General features: G+C 44.4%; 1 protein-coding gene and 3 pseudogenes across 2 annotated transcripts in view; 2 read left to right on the top strand and 2 right to left on the bottom strand.

Moving 5' to 3' along the window:
- LARP4B (La ribonucleoprotein 4B) overlaps window positions 1-2,969 on the bottom strand; it is a 77,214-nt gene extending 74,245 nt beyond the window's left edge. The window contains exon 1 of the mRNA XM_043478903.1: window positions 2,692-2,969. The gene's annotated coding sequence lies outside the window, so the exon portion shown is untranslated. The remainder of the gene's footprint in view (window positions 1-2,691) is intronic.
- A 4,293-nt stretch (window positions 2,970-7,262) lies between these two features.
- Window positions 7,263-8,429, bottom strand: LOC122448534 (annotated as a pseudogene). Its single transcript, XR_006271651.1, has one exon. The product of XR_006271651.1 is annotated as a glycine cleavage system H protein, mitochondrial-like (transcript).
- Window positions 8,430-11,595: 3,166 nt separating this feature from the next.
- On the top strand, window positions 11,596-12,664 carry LOC122448694 (annotated as a pseudogene).
- A 2,263-nt stretch (window positions 12,665-14,927) lies between these two features.
- On the top strand, window positions 14,928-15,019 carry LOC122449025 (annotated as a pseudogene).
- Window positions 15,020-16,345: the final 1,326 nt, after the last annotated feature.

Genomic DNA, 16,345 nt, shown 5'->3' with positions numbered 1-16,345 from the left:
AGTTTTACAAAAACAGCATAAGTGACCCAACCCTGCAGCAGTGTCTGTTTAACAATGTACTTTTAATAAACACAGCTTTACTGCTTGTTTTCTTCTCTTCATCAGAAAAGCTGAATCAATGGTCTCATAGGAGGAATCACAATACATGTGATTTTCTTGCATTTACCAATCTGAAAAAAAATCCTTAAATATGGGAGAACTCTGCAACAGAGTACAAGCATGAACCCAATTTGAAACTTGTGCCTTACACATTAGGATGAAAGCAAATGAGATTTAAATATATTTATAGAGCTTTTTGCAACCTCAAGGAACCATCATAAAGATAATACAAGTTACTTAAATTAGAAGACCTAGATTAAAATCCTAGTTTTTACTATAGAAAGTATTAACTCCAGCAGGACACTTTGTAATAATGGTGAAAGGAGTTTGTTGGCCACTTCTTGGTGGGTAACATCAACTGCAGCTCTATCACTGTAAAAACCTGTAAGATTGTTGAAATCTATGTAGAGTAGTGGGGCTACTTTAAGGCATTGTTTATTGTTATTACCATTAAAAACATGATGTTCCCATCTTGCACTTCAGTATGTATTTTAGAATTACTTTATGATATATGAAGGTTGCTTCATTAAAAACAAGTGTTTCATGTCCATGTATGGCAAAAACCACTACAATATTGTAAAGTAATTAGCCTCCAACGAATAAAAATAAATAGAGAAAAAAAAGTGTATCTTTCCACAGATTTTAAACATGCATTTATGAAAATTTGTGCTTATCTGTGAAAACCGTATTAGTATGAATAAATTCTCCAAACCTCAATTTTTTAGAAGTAGAATCCCTAGGAACATTAAATAAAATCCAAATTTTCCCTAAAGGTGCTGCCATTTAATTCCAGCTATTCTTCAACAAAACACATAAAAATGAATGCCAAGAAATTTCTGTACTCAAACTATCATCCATTCTCCCTAGCTATTACTCAAATATAGTATAATTCCTTTCTCCAAATAAATATCCTGTCCTCAGAACTTGCTTTCTCTGCCCAAATGCCTGTGATAAACTAAAAAACAAAAAATTATGTTAATAAATTAAAATTGTTAGTCACCAAAAGAATACTGACAATAGTAATAAGGTAAACACCATTTCCAAATTCTAAATAAGAACTTAACAATACAACAAAATATTAAAAACAACCAACATCAACATGTTACAAATAGCCCTATCAAGCTGTTATTATTACTATCCCTCTTTCAGATATGAAGAGAGTGAAGCACCCAAAGGGTAACTTCTAATCAATAAGAAATCATGTCTCTCTCTCTTCACACACCCATTTTTTCACCTTAAAAAGTCAACTCATCAAGTTTTCAAAATACAGGATGAAATGTATTTCTAAGTGTAAGTTTCAAAGCGAAGTACACAAATCAAATGTATGGTTGATTAATAAACTTGCTAATCTGATGCCTTTGAGAAAGTATTCCACCATAGCAACTCAAGCAAAGTTCTATCAAGCGGTTTCATATAGCCTGATTACAAAACTGTCTTGCAGAATATTAAATACAGAGAAAAACTGACAAGCCACAACCATTTCAATTTCTGTAAACTACCCCAACAGTAAATTAGAAGGAGCCAGGTAGGTGGGAAAGTATGCAAATTGCACACTGCACGTACTGACCTCCACAGAAATGAACATCACTCTTCCCCACTGTGGTCTTTGCAAACTACAACTCAGAACCTATTTCAAAAGCATTTTATATACTTAACACAAAAAAAGAGACCAGATAAGTATCACAAGAAAAACTTTAAAAAGGAGAAATAAACTTCAATGTTTACAACATTCGTCTTCACGTTGGTATTATCTTTTTTTAAAACCCTGACAGAAACTCATTTCCCTGCACAATTCAGGGAAATCTTCGCGTTCCTTCAGTTCTCCAAAACTTTAAGCTTCCACTTAACATTTAGGGCAAGTTACAGCGCAGCCAGGCAGAGGGTCTCGAACGCACAGGATAGCTACCCTACAGAAAATCTTCTCAAGTTTCAACTCAGCCTAAATTAAAGACCATTTTACGTAGAAATGAGGGGGAAAGCAAGATGACCTGCACGGAAAGTTGCAATACAAAATTACAGTGAAGTCTGAACAAGTCTTAAGTTTGACGTTCTGATTGGACACGACTGAGAAGCAGGTGGTGAGAGACTCCTGATCTGCCCCTTCCTCGAGCACAGGGCATCTTTAGAATTTTTTCCCATTTCTTCCAGACTGTGCGTGTGCTCAAGCCTCTCAGAGAGTGGGCGCGTCCCAAGCACACCCAGAGCAACAGGATTCCACTTCCTGGTCCGAGGGACCCGGGCCCTCCCCGCCCGGCCGGCCGCGATCCCGGGCCCGGGCGGAGGGCAGGGCGAGGCCGCCGCAGTGCGGGCTGGACGGCTACGCTGCCCGGACCCTGCCCCGGCTCCCAGGACCGCGGCACGGCCCTGCCTGGACCCAGCCCTAACCGCCGCCCCGACCCGGCCCCGGCGCGCACTCAGGCCCCTCGGCCCGCGCCCCGGCCCGGCTGCGCCAGCCCGGCCCTGCCCGGCCGCGTCCTCCGGGAAGATGGCGGCCCGTGACAGGCGGGCGCGGCGCGGGTCCGAGGCGGCGGCCGGGCGCGGCGCGGCGGGAGCGTAAGCGGGGAAGAGCAGCCCGCCCGCCGCCGCGCTCACCTGTCAGCGCCGCCGCCGCCGCCGCCGCCCGGCCGCCGACCGCCGCAGCCCCGGTGCCCGGCGACCGCGCCACACGCGGACGGGCTGTGAGGGAGGGGCGGGAGCAGGGGCGCGGCCGGCCCGGACGAGCGGCGGGGGTCGGAGCGGCGCGGGCTGGCGGCGGGACAGCAGCGGCTCCTTCCCGTTTCAGGCCGAAAAGGTCTCAACCTCGCGACTCCAGCGCCCCAACGCTCCTTCCCGTTCGCATGAGAACACACAGCTCCCGCTTCCGGGACCCGCCGGAAGTCCCTCCCCTCGCGCTCGCGCGCCCGCTACTCCCCACTGGGTCCGCCGACTGGCGCTCGGCGCCCTTACGTCATGTCGACACGACGTCTCGATTGGCCTCGCGCGGCGCCGGGTCCGCCCCCTCCTCAAGGCCTCCCGGCGCGCGTGCCCCTGCCGGTGGCGCCTGTGATTGGTGGGGGCGCGCACGCAGGCCCGCCCCGCGCACGTAGCCCCCGCCCCAGCCCGCGCAAGCCGTCAGCTCGGCCCCTGACCTCAAGCTGAAGGAGGCGCCTCAGCTGGAGTCCCTGACTCCGCCTCTTTCACTCAGGAACCCTAACTGCCGAAGCCAGTCACCGTAGGGCCCTGAGCCCGCCCCCGCTCCCGTCAGCAGAGGGCCGCGACCCAAGTTCCCCTAGTCCCCGGACCCCGGTTCCTGACCCTCTCACCGAGATCAGACTCCGCCCCGAGACTGTATGGCTGTGCGGTGATTGGGTCAGGAAAGACCCCAAAGCGCGCTCTGGAGAAGGAGAAGGCGGCGCCCGCCCACTGCCCGTCAGCCGGCTACGTTCCCCGCGCTTTCAGAGAAAATGCCGAAGACTGGAGACGTCTTCCCAAACCCGAGCTTGTGCCACCCACCCGACCCGTTCTGAGGGGAGGGGAAACAAAGTGTGTTCATGGGTTTTAAGCCTGATTGCCGGCGTGCCTGCAGTGCCTGGCCATGCTTTGTGCAGACATGCATGCGGCCTGAAGCCTGCTCAGGGTACCCGGTCCAGCCTCACTCGTGCACCGGCGCCTCTTAGCTCTGCTAGACGCCCCCAAGGCGCGCCTCGGACTTCGACGTCAGGACTGGGAAGATCACCTATCGACACCGGTGCTGGGCGCTGACTTTCTGCTTTGGGATACGTTGTCACACCCCCTCTTTGAGAAACTTGCCGTTTCACTAGTGCTACTTGTGGCAATGTCCCTAAGATAATCACGTAAGACAAAGTTCCTCTAAGATTCTAAGCCTGTGTCAATACATATTTCAGGGAGAGAAAGTCACCTTTGGCTTTCACTTTCCAAGAGAACCTGTTGCCTACGTTGTAGAGCCCTTCTGAAGGACCTCTACATGGGACCTCGCAGACTGGGGCCCAGGAAGTCATCCCTAGGCGCGGTGATGTGGTCCTCCTTTGAAAGCCTGGGAACCCTCCGGATTTGGCAAGTTACACCTCCATTTTGTCTGCCTGTGTCTGCGTCTGGCAGAAATTTTGATGCACAGATAAATTCCCGTACAAAAGAGACTAAAGGATAGGAGAATGCTTTATATTAAGATGACGTCTCTTACTTTCCATTAATGTTGTGTGATCCTTCCCAAACAATCAAAACTGGCTTTTTTTTTTTTCCTGTGTGATTATCTTAACCTGTACTTCAAAAGAAGCACCCGTTTTCACCTTAGGGTGTGAGGTTATATATACCACAGTGAATTTTTATGGCATTTCTACTTAGAAAGATCAGATCAATTTTTAAAAACCTACTTCTCATCTAAAACAGTTACAAGTTCTACGTATTCTATCCAAAAGCTGTTTCCTTTTCCCGCTTTTGGTGGTTTTGCCTGCTGTTACTTCTCTCCCAATTAGTTTTAGTAGCCTCACTGCTGGTCTCTGCTTACCCACCATTCACCATGCCGGCTTTCATTTCCTTTAAAACCATCCCCCTCTGAGTCCAGACTTCTTGGTTGCCCCAGAGGGTGAAGTCCAAATTATCTTTCATGGGCTAGCAGACCCTTCACAAGCTAGCTCTCAGTCCCCTCGTGTATTGTTTTCTTGCCCCTAGGGTTAGATACCGTAACCTTCAAATCACATTCTTTAACAGGCTTTTTTGAAGGCCTTGGGGGTAATCTCTGGGTCTGAATGTGAATGACACACAGGCTTTATACTGTATGACCCTACCATTTACTGAAAGACCAGTGTGCAATCACCCAAATGTGCTAAGTCCTATTAGGGAACAGAACAAAGCGAGGAGCACTAGTTCCAGAGTGTTTGCTGTTCACGAAGTTTTGAGTGGAGTGTCTTCATTCCTGAGCACTTTGGTCTTTTGGTGTCCTTCTTCTTCCACTTCTGCTAAAGTCTGGCTTATTTTTCAAGTTACACAAGTGTCAACCGTTTGTATTTTTTCCTTCCAGAAAATTGATTTCCCTCCTGGGCCCTGGTAGCCCACACCACATCGCTGCTCTAACTCAAGGTCTGTGCCAAGTCCTGGGGAGATGGCCCAGGGCAGCACCAACCAGAAGACAGATGAACAGATAGCAAGGGATAAAGAGGAGTAAGGATTACCATGGTATGTGCACAGATTGCCCAGGTAGCAAGCACACAGGAGGGTCTGAAGCCAGCTTGGGAAGGAATCACATAAAGAGATAAGTAGAACAAGGCCAAAGAGACCACAGTGGAGGGGCTGTCAACACACCTTCCAGCAGGGAGGGAGAACATATTTGAACATGACAGAGCATGAAACCACTCTGGTAAGGTGGGTGGAAGGCATGGGAGGCTGGAGGGGTAAGCATGGTAAGAACCCCAAGGGTCTTCTAAATGCTTAGGATGTTTGAATTTGGTAGTGAGTCAAGATTTTTATTAGGAGGCAAGAGGGGGCTTGTAAAAGGTTTTAAGTTCACAGAGAATCTCTGGCCCCAAAAAGTCATCCAAGTAGAAATGCAATAAGGAACTAACTTAGTCAAATTAGATGGAAGTATCAATCTGAACATGACAGTAACACATTAGAATGCATTGGGAAATAAAAGATTGCATGAGTTCTTACTAAATAGAAATAAATATGTAAATAAAAAAAGTAATAGAGATGAGGAAGAAAAAGGGAAAGCTGTTCCTTACAGTAAAAGGCTGACTAATGAATGGAGAAGGAATTATGTTTTAAATTACCATGTTGCAACTATGATAGCATTTATTCTGGCAAGAATCATCAGTGAATGATAAAAGTCAGTGAGTAAAAATTGTTGAGTGAAAAGCTGTGTATGCCATTTCACAGCTTTTTAGTTGCTTATTGGTTATTGATTTCAAAGGGGGAAAAGGCATTAATCACGATGGTGTGATCACTCACCTAGAGCCAGACATCCTGGAATGTGAAGTCAAGTGGGCCTTAGGAAGCATCACTACGAACAAAGCTAGTGGAGGTGATGGAATCCCAGTTGAGCTATTTCAAATCCTAAAAGATGATGCTGTGAAAGTGCTGCACTCAGTATGTCAGCAAATTTGGAAAACTCAGCAGAGGCCACAGGACTGGAGAAGGTCAGTTTTCGTTCCAATTCCAAAGAAAGGCAATGCCAAAGAATGCTCAAACTACCACACAATTGCACTCATCTCACATGCTAGTAAAGTAATGCTCAAAATTCTCCAAGCTTGGCTTCAGCAATACATGAATTGTGAACTTCCAGCTGCTCAAGCTGGTTTTAGAAAAAGCAGAGGAACCAGAGATCAAATTGCCAACATCCGTTGGATCATGGAAAAAGCAAGAGAGTTCCAGAAAAACATCTATTTCTGCTTTATTGACTATGCCAAAGCCTTTGACTATGTGGATCACAATAAACTGTGGAAAATTCTGAAAGAGATGGGAATACCAGACCACCTGACCTGCCTCTTGAGAAACCTGTCTGCAGGTCAGGAAGCAACAGTTAGAACTGGACATGGAACAACAGACTGGTTCCAAATAGGTAAAGGAGTACATCAAGGCTGTATATTGTCACCTTGCTTATTTAACTTATATGCAGAGTACATCATGAGAAATGCTGGTCTGGAAGAAGCACAAGCTGGAATCAAGATTGCTGGGAGAAATATCAATAACCTCAGATATGCAGATGACACCACACCTATGGCAAAAAGTGAAGAAGAACTAAAGAGCCTCTTGATGAAAGTGAAGGAGGAGAGTGAAAAAGTTGGCTTAAAGCTCAACATTCAGAAAACTAAGATCATGGCATCCGGTCCCATCACTTCATGGCAAATAGATGGGGAAACAGTGGAAACAGTGGCTGACTATTTTGGGGGGCTCCAAAATCACTGCAGATGGTGATTGCAGCCATGAAATTAAAAGACGCTTACTCCTTGGAAGGAAAGTTATGACCAACCTAGACAGCATATTAAAAAGCGGAGACATTACTTTGCCAACAAAGGTCCGTCTAGTCAAGGCTATGGTTTTTCCAGTGGTCATGTATGGATGTGAGAGTTGGACTATAAAGAAAGCTGAGCACCAAAGCATTGATGCTTTTGAACTGTGGTGTTGGAGAAGACTCTTTTTTTTTTTTTTTTACATGATTAAGAAGTTGATTATTTTATTATTAAATTGTTTATTCTCCTGCAAGGCTGTTGCTTCACTGTATAAAAATAGCACCAGCAAACACAGTATATTGCAAAATTAAGACAGTAATGTTCTTCACTGGACACTATACAACTAACAAACTTTTCTCCACTGGCAGTTATTTCTAGTGGGAAGATCATTTTGACCCAAATCCAAGGATAGCTGTAAGCAAGTTACAATGTCATATAAGGTATAAGATAACCATGTTATCCTTGAATTACATAATTTTTGTAATTAGTTTTACCAGAGATAGTTTCAGGAATTCTGAATATTATAACTGGAGCCTAGCCTAAAAATCACAGGATGCTGTGGAAAAGATGCACAGTGTTTATCTGAAGGCATTAGAAAGTTAAGGGGTATTTTCTTCAGGAAACACTGTTACAAGTAGTTTCTTTTGCTAAAAGTTGCTTTTTTAATATCCATCCACCACTAATTTAAGACAACTATGCTAGATTAAGTTGTTTCAAAGTAGTTTATTTAGGGGTTCCATTTTCATTCCTCAATAGATTTTATGTATTTCTCATTTGCTTCTTCACTCATTAGTTCTTCTAGTTCTGAAGGGTTACTGAATGTCATCTTGATCAGCCAACCATCTTCATAACAAGACTTGTTGACAAGTCCTGGATTTTCTGCTAGAGCTTTATTAATTCCAGTTACTTCTCCTGATAGAGGAGAATAGCAGCTTTCACACTTTCCAAAGCACCAAACTCCTTTTGTTTGTTCAACTTTGTCCCAACTTCAGGCAGACTACAGTAAACAACATCTCCCAAAGCTTCCTGTGCAAAATTGCTGATTCCCACTGTTCCAACACCGTTGTCTGTTGTTACCCATTCGTGTTTTTCTGTGAATTTCCGTACCGACAGCAGAGCAGGGCCGGTGCGCAGCGCCCAGACAGCACCTGCCCGCAGACCCCAGGCCCGCGGCGAGCTGGGCGCGCTGGGTGCGGAGATGGCGCAAAGGCTGCTGACCTCGGCCCGCAGGCTCCACACCTCTTGCAGCGCCATGTTCGCACGGGTGCAGAGGGTTTCCGCGCTGCACCTAGAGCACCCCGGCCGGGGCGGGAGGAGAAGACTCTTGAGAGTCCCTTGGACTACAAGGAGATCCAACCAGTCCATCCTAAAGGAGATCAGTCCTGGGTGTTCATTGGTAGGACTAATGTTGAAGCTGAAACTCCAATACTTTGGTCACCTGATGTGAAGGGCTGATTCATCTGAAAAGACCCTGATGCTGGGAAAGATTGAGGGCAGGAGGAGAAGGGGACGACAGAGGATGAGATGGTTGGATGGCATCTCCAACTCAATGGACATGAGTTTGAGTAAACTCTGGGAGTTGGTGATGGACAGGGAGGCCTGGCATGCTGTGGTTCATGGGGTCGCAAAGAGTCGGACATGACTGAGTGACTGAACTGAACTGAACTGAACAGTGGATAAAAATGATGGACCCCATCTTAACTGAGGGGTGAAAGTTGGCATCTCCCATAATGGTGCCCTGCTGACATCACATGATTTTGGTTATGTCATGTTCCAGCCAAGCCACAAACTAACCATGATGGATAATCACAAACTCAAACTGAGGACATTCTACAAAACTGTCACTCTTCAAAAATATGAAGGCCGAGGACTTCCCTGGCAGTCCCTGGTTAGGACTTGGCACTTTTGTGGTGGAAAGCTAGGGTTCAACCCCTGATCCAGAAACTAAGATCCCACAAGCCTCACGGTGTGGCCATAAAAGGCAGTGAATGGTTGAGGAACTTTTCAAAATTTAAGGAGACTAAGGAGACATGGCAACTAAATGTAATGTATGATCCAAGACTAGATCCTTAATCAGAATAAAATTTACTATAGAGATCATAATTAGAATCTCAATATGAAGTCTTCCAATCTTACAATCAAGGTTCAATTTTCCAAATTGGATTTATTTGTAAATTGTTTTATGGCTCAGTAAGAAGACGTCTTTGATCTTAGAAGATATAAACTGATGTATTTAGAGGTAAGGGATCAAGACATCTGCAAGTTTCTGTCAAATAGTTCAGTGGAATACACACTTACACAGAAAGAGAATACAACAGAACCTTAATTGGTGAACTAGATGTGGGATATGTAAGTGTTTGCAACTTGCCTGTAGAAATGAGGCTCATCAAGCAGAGAGTTTTGCTTTAGAGATATATTTGTTGTTGTTTAGTGCTCAGTCTTGTCTGACTCTTTGCAATCCCATGGACTGTAGCCCACCAGGCTCTGTCCAGGGAATTCTCCAGGCAAGTATACTGGAGTGGGTAACCATTCCCTTCTCCAGGGGATCTTCCCCACCCAAATCTGGGTCTCCTACATTGCAGGCAGATTCTTTACCATCTGAGCCACCAGGGAAGCCCTTAGAGATATACACTGAAGTATTTATGAATGACACTGTATTATGTATATCTAGCATTTGATTCCAGACCATCTAAAGGAAGGTGGTCAGCAGGAATACATAAGAAATAATGGGACAAGCTAGTGTGTTGAAAATTGTTGAAAGCTGGTGATGGATACATGGGGGCTCATGAAACTCTTCTCCCTACTTTTGAATATGTTTTTAAATTCCTCATGATAATAAAAAATATGGTGATAAAATGGAGGGTTTCAATTCATTACAAATATTCCATGAGCACATGTGGCCAAAAAGCAGTCAGAGAGGAGGACTGCATTTCCCAGGATGTTCCACAGCCCTCCCTCAGGAGGAACAATAGGGCCAAAGCTCTGGCTCTGGAAACAGAGTCCAGGAGGATGGGGCAGAGTTGTTGTCCACAGGTGCCAGCCCTCAGGGGGAGAAGGCCTGAGGGCCTCCAGGGAAGATGAATTTTGGCAACAGGAGCCATATCTAGAGCGAGTTTCTGAGGAATGTTTCTGTGTAGCATACTTTGTAACACCCCGGAGCCAGTTCCTAGTAGAGACCTAGTAGATGCTTCTGTAGTTGGATTGTGTTTTCCTTTGAAAGTAGCTCTGTTCTCAGCCAAGGGTGCTTCCTGTGATGGCGGCTTAAATTCCTACTATTTTTGGCAATATCTTCTGGGATAGTTGACCTACATAATCCTATGTGCATTGAGGCGAATGTGTCACTCCAGGCCTCAGAAAAGATGGTGTTTTCACTATGATTGCTGCCTGCCTGTCACTCTCATTGAAAGCAAGATGAGTAGATGAATCATGAGAGATGTCCCTGTTTGGATGTTTCAGGCAGAGAACTAGACTTAAGAAACATGTTGTTTTTATTAGATTGAGAAAGTTCTGACTTCCTGGAGATCTGGCAAAATGCACATTCTCATCAACCCCACATCCATGTCCCTCAGCGGCATTCCTCTAAGGAGAGGGAAGGTTGCTGTCTAGACACCCTTGTCTCCAGAGTTCTAGACTGTGTGTGGCTACCACCAGACGCTGCCCTGTGCTCTTCCCTGTGGCACTCCTGGCTTCCTTGGCCCATCTCCCCCAGGCTGGAGTTGGCCCCACACACTCTAGGATGGAGCGTGCGTGCCAGGGGTGCTGTGGTGGGTTCTCAGGAGTCTCCTGAGAAGCGTGCCTCTCACTCCCACCCCTGCCCCAGGCTCCTCTGAGGAGGACCCCTCAGTACTTTAAGAGCTGGGCAGCTTCTGTTGCTGCCTAGTGGTGATGAGCTGTCAGGGTCAAGGGAGGGAGCCTCTAAACACCACCTGGAGGGGCCTGAGTTTCCCTCCTGGATCCTGAACTGGCTGGAGTTTCCTGAGCACACCAAGCCACTCCACCTCTGTGTGTTTCCCTTCTGAGACTCCCCTCTTCCTTTTGGCTGGTTGTCTTCCACAGTTTCCACGACTCGTTCAGACCCTTTGACCCCTCCAGGAAGCCTTCTCTGAATACCTGCCCCAGCTCCTCCCCAGGGTGTCAGGGCCATCCACAGCTCTGCATCACAGTTCCTGCTGCATTGAGTAGGAGCACCAGTGTGTGTGGTCGTTTATCTCCTCCTTAGGAATTTCGCAAACGCAGGAACTTCATTCATCCTCATTGTTCATCATTTGTAGATGTCTGCTGAACTGAACTCATTCCAGCTCTGCGAGCTCACCCACCAGCCTCTGGCAGGTTTTTGTCCTTTCTCAGTGAGCTGCTCTGACACCATTCACCACAATGAGTCCAGCGGGCTTGGAATCCTTATCATTTGCACTACCCACCCCGCCCCCCCAGATTCCATGGTAATAGCAATTTTTGTTTCCTTGTTTATTTGTTTTGATATCATAACCTTTGGAGAAGGAAATGGCAACCCATTCCAGTATTCTTGCCTGGAGAATTCCATGGACAGAGGAGCCTGGCAGTTTGCAGTCCATGGGGTTGCAAATAGACACGACTGAGTGACTTAACACAACAACCATCATAACCTTAAATACCATATACTACAGTTGTGTGACTGAGTATTTTCCACACGTCAGCATTTTCCTCTGGATATACTTTAGTCACTTTGATCAGACTTGGGAGGCTGTTTCCTTGACTCGATTAGCACAACACTTAAGTCTCATCAGAAACACAGCCATCACCTTCAGACACAGAACACCAGGCCTGCTGCTGTAGCTTGAGAGACGACTGAAGTTCCATTTGGAGGCATCTTTGAACTCACTGAGTAGACGTCATGAGCAAAGCTCACCCTCCCAAGTTGAAGAAACTTATGGACAAGACTTTATCACCAAAATTAAATGGTGGCAGACATGTCCAAGGAATATTGCAGGGATTTGACACTTTATGAAACTTGTGATAGATAACAGTGTGGAGGTTGCAACTGGTGGGCAACACAACAGTACTGGGATGGTGACAATACAAGGAAATAGCGTCACCATGTTAGAAGCCTGGGAAGAAGTACAAACAATGGCTATGTTACCAGAGAAATCAACAGCATGCATCCCCTCTCCATGCTTCACTATGAGAAAAATTGACTCGTGTACATTTTCTTACTGAACTTTTTTGTTAAATAAGCTTTCATAATAGTCATCAAAAAAAAAAAAAAAAAAACCACAGCAGGCACCACAGTTGGAGTTGCCACCAAGAAAGTAAGTCTAAACTAGTGTATGTCCATTCTTTTTACCTTCAGTTTCTAAGGGTAACATCTTCTGACCTTGTCCCCTGACTCTGGGTGTATTGCCAATCTCCACACATTTGTTAACGTGAACAAATATGCAACACCTACACACATAAAGACAAATATGCATCTCAAATTTTTCATTATGTCAGATGTTTCAATTTATCTTTTTCTTTGGAAGTATCTCCTCATATTTAGGATTAGAATATTTCTCTAACAACCAAGTTTCATCGAAGTCCTAGTGAAATAGCCATTGTCTTACATATGGGAAAAGTGAGCTAATATAGGGTTTTCACGCTTTTGAAAAAAAAACCAAGACGCATAATAAGAAATACATTTTATAGTACAGGCCATTATGCACATGTGCACGTGTGTGTGCACACACACACACACTCACACACATACATACACATGAAGCCAAAGTTTTGAAATATTGTTAATGGTGGCACACCTTTGTGAATGTACTTAATGCCACAGATTGTACACTTAAAAATGATTAAAATGGTAAATTTTGTTATATATATTTTACCAGTTTTTTTAAAAGTTTTATGAGATAATATTTACCCTTACTTTATGCCATTTTATTTGATCTCTTCTATTTTTGTTAATTCTAATTATCATCCTTTAAGTTGATTTAAGACTCACTGTGGTCACAGCTGGCTGGTGAAATGCTGACCTGAAGACCTGGAAGCTGAACTTGTTCACTCCATTTTCATACAGTTTACTGGACTCATGGCTTTTCCAAAGCATTTGAAATAGCTGCTGCTCCAGTGTTCCTTCCTGGAGAACCCCATGGATGGAGGAGCCTGGTGGGCTACAGTCCATGGGGTTCCAAAGAGTTGGACATAACTGAGAAACTTTAATTATTACTATTCAGTTCAGTCACTCAGTCGTGTCCAACTCTTTGCAACCCCATGAATCACAGCACACCAGGCCTCCCTGTCTATCACCAACTCCCGGAGCCTACCCAAACTCATGTCCAATGAATCGGTGATGCCATCCAACCGTCTTATCCTCTGTCGTCCCCTTCTCCTCCTGCCCTCAATCTTTCCCAGGATCAGGGTCTTTTCAGATGAGTCAGCCCTTCGCATCAGGTGACCAAAGTATTGGAGTTTCAGCTTCAACATCAGTCCTTCCAATGCAATATTTAGGACTGATTTCCTTTAGGATGGACTGGTTGGATCTCTTTGCAGTCCAAGGGACTCTCAAGAGTCTTCTCCAACACCACAGTTCAAAAGCATCAATTCTTCGGTGCTCAGCTTTCTTCACAGTCCAACTCTCACATCCATACATGACTACTGGAAAAACCATAGCCTTGACTAGATGGACCTTTGTAATTATTACTATTAATAAAAAGGAGCGAGTAAAATCAAGCTAGCAATTCCCTGTATATGTGTGTATGAAACTGAACTGAAAACTGAAACATTCACTCAGTGGTGTCCAACTCTCTGTGACCCTGTGAACTATAGCCCATCAGGCTCCTCTGGGATTTTCCAGGCAAGAATATTAAGTGCATTGCCATTTCCTTTTCCAGAGGGTCTTCCCCACCCAGATCTCCTGCATTGTAGGCAGATTCTTCGCAGTCTGAGCCACCAGGGAAGTCCATGTGTGTGTAAGTCACTATTTTTGAAGGCCAAGTTTGGGGCCATGTTTAGAAAATATGATGTAATTGTATAAATTATATCTTAACTTGCAAATCTTCCCTTCCTTAATTTGACGTCTGTAAGTATGTGATTCTGTTGATTACTATTTTTATCTTTAGCAGTAGAGGTTATAAATGCTGAAGGCATCTTCAGGGATCAGAGAGTTAACAGAAACATGGGGACTGGCTGGGGTGACATAAGGGAGTTTGCCCAGCCTGGAGGCGCTCAGAGTCCATTAAAAACAAACATGCAAACTGCTGTGTCCACGGGGTCTTTATGTAACCCGCAGCCTGTGTTTGAGATCTCACTTACACACGGTTGTTTCATGGTTGTTTGACCATGAAAGCCAAGAAGGGGAAAGAAGTAGTAGGTTCAGGGAGTGACCGTGGAGAGATTTTTAAGAAGCAGAAGACTTGAGTACACAGAATGGGAGCGTAGCAAACATCACAGCAGTGTACTGAATTGTTGCAATCCTGCTTTTGGATCTGTAATATTAATACTGATGAGGGTGTTATTTGTAGTTCCTATCAGTAATGTAGAATTTTATTCCAGCACTCCATAGTGCTTTTATATAATACTAGTAATTATGACTGCCATGTCTTTACCATTTTGAATGTGTTTTCCACTGCACAGTCTCATATCCCTAAAATGACAGTGGAATGTCAATTACCATCATTTCCGCTGTATAGATAAGGAAAGGGAACCCAGAGATGTAAACTGATCTGCTGGCAAATGGAAACCCAGACCTCCAGACTCTACATTTTCCACCACCCCATACTGTGTTCCACGTCTCTGTCCACAGAATGGAGGTCCAATCATGCAAATCTCACATCTCACTATGTGGAAATTTTTTCTGCTATACCTTACCTAATGTGGCAAAGTGGAAGACAAATAACTTTCTATATAAAGAAGCAATCCAACTTGCACTTGCTTCAGCAGCACATATACTAAAATTGGAATGATACAGAGAAGCTTTGCCCAAGGATGACATGCAAATTCATGAAGCATTCCATATATTTAGGACCTACTGTATACCACAGGGAACTCTGCCCAATAATCTGAAATGACCTATATGGGAAAGGAATCTAGAAGGGAGTCATATATGCATATGTACAACCAATTCACTTTGTTGTACAGCTGAAACTAACATTACAGTGTAATCAACTATACTCCAATAAAAATTTTTTAAAACCTACTGAAAATTGTCATAAAAAAAATAAAAATAATTAACCAGACTTATTATAATACTCTCTGATAAAATTTAGTCAGACTGCGACATATATGCCCAGAGGAGAATAGCTTCATTTCTGTTGGAAGAAAATGGGGTCCCCTAGCCCTAAGCACACCTTCGAATGAATCGCAGCCCAAGCTTACCCAGCCTCCTGAGATGCCCAGCCTGAGAACTACCCACCTACGCCTCTTTCATGAGCCTGACTCTTTTTTGAAATGGTGAACTGGAACTAACAGGACCTAACAGAAACTGAAGAGATTAAAAAGATGTGGCAAGAATACATGGAACTATACAAAACCACAATGGGGTAGTCACTAGCCAGAGCCAGACATCCTGGAATGTGAAGTCAAATGGGCTTTAGGAAACATTGCTATGTGACAGAATTCCAGTTGAGCTATTTAAAATCCTAAAAGACGATGCTGTTAAAGTGCTGCACAAAATATGTCAGCAAATTTGGAAAACTCAGCAGTGGCCACATGACTGGAAAAGGTCAGTTTTCATTCTAATGACAAAGAAGGACAATGCCAAAGAATGCTCAAACTACCCATACAACTGGACTCATTTCACATGCTAGTACAGATATGCTCAAAATCCTTCAAGCTAGGCTTTAGCAGTACATGAACCGAAACGTCCAGATATACAAGCTGGGTTTAGAAAAGGCAGAGGAACCAAAGATCAAATTGCCAACAATCATTGGATCATAGAAAAAGCAAAGGAATTCCAGAAAAACATCTACTTCTGCTTCATTGACTAAGCTAAAGCCTTTGACTATGTGAATCACAACAAACTGGAAAATTCTTAAAGAGATGGGAATACCAGACCACCTTACCTGTCTCCTGAGAAACCTGTATGCAGGTCAAGAAGCAACAGTTAGAACCAGACATGGAGCAATGGACTGGTTCAGAATTGGGAAAGGAGTATGACAAGGCTGGATACTGTCACCTTGCTTATTTAACTCCTATGTAGAGTACATCATTCAAAATGCCAGGCTGGATAACTCACAAGCTAGAATCAAGATTGCCAGAAGAAATATCAACAACCTCAGATAAGCAGATGATAGCATTCTAGTGGCAGAAAGTGAAGAGAAACTAAAGAGTCCATCAATGAGGGTGAA

The sequence above is a fragment of the Cervus canadensis genome, chromosome 10, assembly GCF_019320065.1.
Source record: "Cervus canadensis isolate Bull #8, Minnesota chromosome 10, ASM1932006v1, whole genome shotgun sequence".
NCBI classification, from domain to species: domain Eukaryota; kingdom Metazoa; phylum Chordata; class Mammalia; order Artiodactyla; family Cervidae; genus Cervus; species Cervus canadensis.
Note: the sequence above shows the minus strand (reverse complement) of the source record. Positions and strands in the feature narration are given on the sequence as shown.